Raw genomic sequence first — 6,000 nt, forward strand, 5'->3', positions numbered from 1 at the left:
CTAATCAACAAAAACTCCAGTGTCAGTAAAGGATCACCTCATTTGCAGTTATTGGCCAGCGATAACCCATATACCCCTCAAATATTAGGTTATTGCAAATTCTATTGGTTACTTTTCAGAACATGATGATAAGACCCAATTACTGAAGATTCCACATAGTTAAGTCATAAATGATGCATATGTCAAGCTGGTACTGACCCGGAAGATTTATCCTTATTGGCTAGCTTTGATGGTAAAGGAATATGCTGTGAATTCTACTATAGAAGGAAAGGAATTGTCGATCTTCCTACCTGTGAACTGTAAGCTGCAAGCTACAGTAATGACTGGCCTGGTCAGACATGTCCACTGGTGCAACAGCGGCACAAACATCATGGTAGTGAACAAACAATTCCTGGTTGGATTTTGAAGTCCTACTCCACAGGGTGGAGCACATGCCTGGCATCCTTATAAGGTCACCTGTGGCTAGGCCTGAAGGGAGAACCAACTATTGCAATTTTGTTAAATTAATATAATAATATATATACATATTTATCATATATTATATGCTTGGACTCTTAATAACTTAAAATTATATTCATAAATCAATGCATTTTTCAATCCTCATCAGCTTTTCTCTACAGCAGATGGCAGTTAAAACAGAGCTCACAACTAACTGGTCAATGTGCAGGAAACAATGCTTGGCCCTAAACTAGACATCAGTATCACAGCCCCTCCTCCCAGAGTCAGAGATCACTGAAGGAAAGGAGATGGAAAGAGTCAGCACCAGAAGTAATAGATGACGACAAGGACACAGTATCTTTTGGACACAGAAGGGCAATTGTGCATACAAACTCACTGTGGTTATTCACAGTATTGAGAGGAGAGGAGAACCAGCCATCCCATTCCTAGCTAAGGAGCTAATGGCAATTTGTAACTGCCAGGAAATTGGTGACCAGCTATCTTTAAGAGTGTATCTCATGCTCAATCAATCGAGCTCCAGTGGAAAGTGCATAACAATATATAGGGAGCACAAATTGAACTGTATGAGTATTTTTAGAAAAATACACAAATTTCAAGGAGTAGACACAGTGAGAGCTGAGAAAAGGTAAGAGTAATACAAAAACATCTTGTATAAAGTCTTCAGGAGCTCACAAAATACTTTTAAAACAGAAGGAAGTTAAAGTGGTAGAAATGAGAAGTCGAACTATCGCTACCTGTAGATAATGACATTACACACGAGAGCCCAAAGATTTCCCTCAAAAGGATGTAAAAATAATTAGTACTTTCAGCAAAGCAGCAGGATATAAAATTAACTTATAAAAATCCATAGCTTTTCAGTATAACAATAACAAGTATATTGAAGATAAGGTTATGGAATCACTTCCATTCACAATAACCCTAAAAGGGTAAATAAATAAAAACCAAAAGACACCTAGGAATAAGCCTAACCAAAGATACAAGACAGCTATAATTAAAACTTTGTGTCTCTGAAGAAAGAAGAAAAGACGTTGAGGAAATCACTAAAAGACAGAAACTTGCCTTGCTCAAGGATTAGTAGAATTAATATTGTAAAAATTATTATTCTGCCAAAATCAGTTTATAAACTCCGTACAATTCTAATCAAACTCTGCATGATATTTTTCAGAAAAATATTATAAAAGCATTTTAAATTTCCCATGGAAGCCTAAAAGATTCCAGATGGCCACAGCCATACTGAACATAAAGAAGAATGTTAAAGGATTGGCATGCCTGGCTTCAAGTTGTAACACAGAGATGGTCACAAAAGCAGTGTGGTGCTAACACAAAAACTGAGAGGAGGATGGAAGTCAACACATAAGAAGGAGGGAGGAAGGCAAAGAGGAGAGCTCAGTGCAAGTTATCTGATAGAGGAATCCTTCTTAAGGGCAGCTGGGATGTAAATACAGAAGACAGTGAGAGGAGGGCAAAGGGGAATAGCTGAACACATATGTTCTGACACGGAATATGAAAAAGGGGGGCTTTCTGGGAAGGAGTAATGAAAAATACTGTAGATCAAAAGAAGACCCAGTATTAAATGCTTGGATTTACAGCTGCCTGATATTTGACAAAGACACCAAAAGCACAACTGTAGGAAAGACATAATCTTTAACAAATGATATGATAAAACTAGATGTCCGTATATAAAAGTGAAATCAGACCACTGTCTCTCTCACTGCAAAAAAAAAAAATTAACTCCACATAGGTTGGAGACTTCTCTGTGCAAACTGAAATGCTGAAACTGCTAGATGATTTTCATTTCAGACAAACATTAAAAGGACAGAAAAAATAGCAAAGTTCACTTCTTACTGAACTATAGGTTCTAATTTACAAAATGAACAGTGCTTTCCAATTACCATCAGGAATTTATATTAATGTTTTGTTGTAATTTTCTTGGTGTTCTGTTCGTTATACTTGCTACACTTGGTGCTGTAAAGTAATAAATAAAATCTGTCTTCATTATGACAGATCGCACAGTCTAAGATAAAACTCAGGACTGACATATGCAAAGGAAGAGGGGGCTCCCACTTCTGGGAATAAAGGTCAAATACTGAAATTTATTTTATTGCTTGTTCAGTTTAACTTGAAATTTTTTATGATTAAGAGAAGGGCTATTACTTTGGAAATAAGAAAGGCAGTTAAAATGCTTCTATGAAAACTAATACAGGAACTTAAAAGATTCACAGAATAGAGAGTGGGCTCTATCACTGTGGGAACACAGAATGAGGGAACTGTAGAGTTGAGCTCTAGGTAAAAGAGGTTGACCTACCCTGCCTCATAATTTTGATCAGGACCAACTTTGAGCATAGGCACAGCAAAATTAAAACAGCTAGGTCACAAATATTAATACACAGATATATAGTGATGAGCAAATGGTGCTAAGAACAAATGGATACTTTAGGTTAGAAACATATAGTACAAAATGGCAGTGTTGCAACTGCAGTTGGAATTCAAGTTCACAAACCAGGCAAACTAGCCAACAGATAAGGTGGGTTCTGGAATGAGTGGTAAGGAAAGTGAAAAGAGTATTTGAAAAGGATCCCTCACAGCTTTCTTACGTACAAAAGATGATGATCCAAATAAAATTAAAGTCTATTCCCTTCCTTACAAATACTCACCATGTGCTCAAGTGTTTTAGGCACCTCATTGAACATACAGAGAGGGAGAGCAGATGTTCTGAGAGTTCTTCTTTCCTCTCATGTCCAAGGCAGGCACTGCTAATCAAATGAGAAATCTTCATCATTATCTTGGCATTAAATGTAGCCTCTGGCTTGTGACTTTTCTTATTGGGCTTTTAAATGAAGCAATGTAGTCACTCTGGAAATCAGAGTTTCCATTTTCCTCACCCCCTCTTTTTTTCTTTTGCTTCTTTCTCTCATTCGATTCTTCTTTGCGGAAAGTCTGTATTTCTAGCTAGCTTTCTGACCTTATTGAAAGCCAGGCTAGAAACCAAATATGAGTGAGTACATCCCATGTTCCTCTTTTTGGGTCTGGCTTACCTCACTCAGGATAGTGTTTTCTATTTCCATGCATTTGTATGCAAAATTCAAGAAGTCCTTGTTTTTTACTGCTGAGTAATACTCTAATATGTATATATTCCATACTTTCTTCATCCATTCTTCCGTTGAAGGGCATCTAGGTTGTTTCCAGGTTCTGGCTATTACAAACAATGCTGCCATGAACATAGTTGAGCATATACTTTTGTTGTATGATAGGGCCTCTCTTGGGTATATTCCCAAGAGTGGTATTGCTGGATCCAGGGGTAGGTTGATCCCGAATTTCCTGAGAAACCGAAACACTGCTTTCCAGAGTGGTTGCACAAGTTTGCATTCCCAAAGGAGACAGAGACAGAGACCCACACGGGAGCACCGGACAGAAATCTCAAGGTCCAAATCAGGAGCAGAAGGAGACGGAGCACGAGCAAGGAACTCAGGACCACGAGGGGTGCACCCACACACTAAGACAATGGGGATGTTCTATTGGGATCTCACCAAGGCCAGCTGGCCTAGGTCTGAAAAAGCATGGGATAAATCCGGACTAGCTGAACATAGCGGACAATGAGGAATACTGAGAATTCAAGAACAATTGCAGTGGGTTTTTGATCCTACTGCACGTACTGGCTTTGTGGGAGCCTAGGCAGTTTGAATGCTCACCTTACGAGACCTGGATAGAGGTGGGCAGTCCTTGGGCTTCCCACAGGTCAGGGAACCCTGATTGCTCTTCGAGCAGATGAGGGGGGGGGGGGGGACTTGATCGGGGGAGGGGGAGGGAAATGGGAAGCGGTTGTGGGGACGAGGCAGAAATCCTTAATAAATAAATAAATTAAAAAAAAAAAAGAAAGCCAGGCTATGTAATGCAGTGACCACCCCAACTACCTTTTCAAGCCTATCCTCTGTCCTCTATATGCCCTGAAGTCTCTTCTCATCTTGGGTTCACCTTGTGTTTTGACTAAGAATAGCTTGAAAGCCAAGAGAAATAGAAGTTAAATGGCAAGATTCCTTTTAACCTTTGCCTATCTGCTCTGTGCCAACGTGTTCTTTCAATACTTAGTCACGCTAGCACTGAGCTTGAGGGTTAGCATGGGTGAAAGTTTTGAGTGTTCTCTGCTCTTTTGTGAAAGCATGATTTGCACTTAGCATAGGCATGTCTTCCCTAACTCCTACATATTTAGACTACATTTTCTAAAGTAATCCTAGTTGTTTGTTTCTAGACTGCTTGAAGAGACTCCTAGCCTGCCACACATATTCTCCTTACTGCTCTCTGAATCTGTGGAGTAGGACTCTATGACTCTACCAGTCTTAAACTTTCCATGCCTGCAAAATCAGTACCACATGAATAATGGTGCTAAGCTCTGCTGCCATTTGAAATATAACCTGGCACCTCAGACAATAGATACTCAGCTTTTGTGTGGTGACCCCCAAGGAAGCACTAGTCTAGGCCAGTGCCCCCAGGAAGGAGGGAAGCCCTTTAGTTTCGGCTTTCTTCCTGCAAATGCAGTTTGTTCTTCCCAATGATGGAACCTCCAGTGCATAGAGTTTTGCCCATGGAATATCTTTCATAATGTCGCTATCTAGGAGGTTTCTCTTCAGTGGTGCTGAACACCTTCACAATTATAGTTGCTTTGTCAGCATCAAACTGAGTACTTGTCTGTCTTCATATTTCTTCTGTCGAACAGTCCACTTTATTTCCATTCAACTTCACTGGAGTTCTCAGGCTATGGTCAGAATAAAACAAATTTATTTATTTGTTTGTTTGTTTGTTTATGTCAAAATATAACATGAAAAGACCCTCCCCAAGTACCATATAGAATTTTTGGTTTTTTATTGTTTTGGTTTTTTGTTTCATTTAGTTTTGTTTGAGACAATGTTTTCCTGTGTAACTGTTCTAGCTGTCCTGGAAGTCACACTGTAGACCAGGTTGGTCTCAAACTCACAGAGGTAGGTTCACCTGCCTCTGCCTCCCCAATGCTGGACTGAAGGTGTGCACTACTACTACCCAGCCTGAGAGAATCTTCATTCCCTTCTGAAACCCTCCATTGTCTACCTTTCTCTCATTATCTTTGTCTTCTATCATTTCACAATAAAAGCCCAGTTTGCTTTTTATTAAAGAATTCAAGAGCTTTTCTAGTCCAAAGTTCTAAAGTTTCCATATTCCTCTCATGAACCAGTTCCAAAGAAAAGACTCAAGAATTTTATGGTCAGGTAGACTCAAGAATTTTATGGTCAGGTAGACTCACGAATTTTATGGTCAGGTAGACCACAAGTATAGCTTGACTTCTTTGTGCCTACATTCTGTGTTAGTTACTTGCCTCATATCTGCAATAAAATACCTGACTAAAGCAACTTAAGGTGGGAAAGTCCTCTTTGGCCTACATTTCCAAGTATTTGCTCCATCCTTACAAGTAATGCGGCACTGTGGCATAAGCAGGAGCGACTGGTTACATTGTGTTCACAGTTGGGAAGCAGGGAGCACCAAATAGTCATGTTCAGCTTATTTTTACCTCCC

This window comes from Microtus oregoni, unplaced genomic scaffold (assembly GCF_018167655.1).
Source record: "Microtus oregoni isolate MIOR12 unplaced genomic scaffold, Mior012 000012F_ref0000307, whole genome shotgun sequence".
NCBI classification, from domain to species: domain Eukaryota; kingdom Metazoa; phylum Chordata; class Mammalia; order Rodentia; family Cricetidae; genus Microtus; species Microtus oregoni.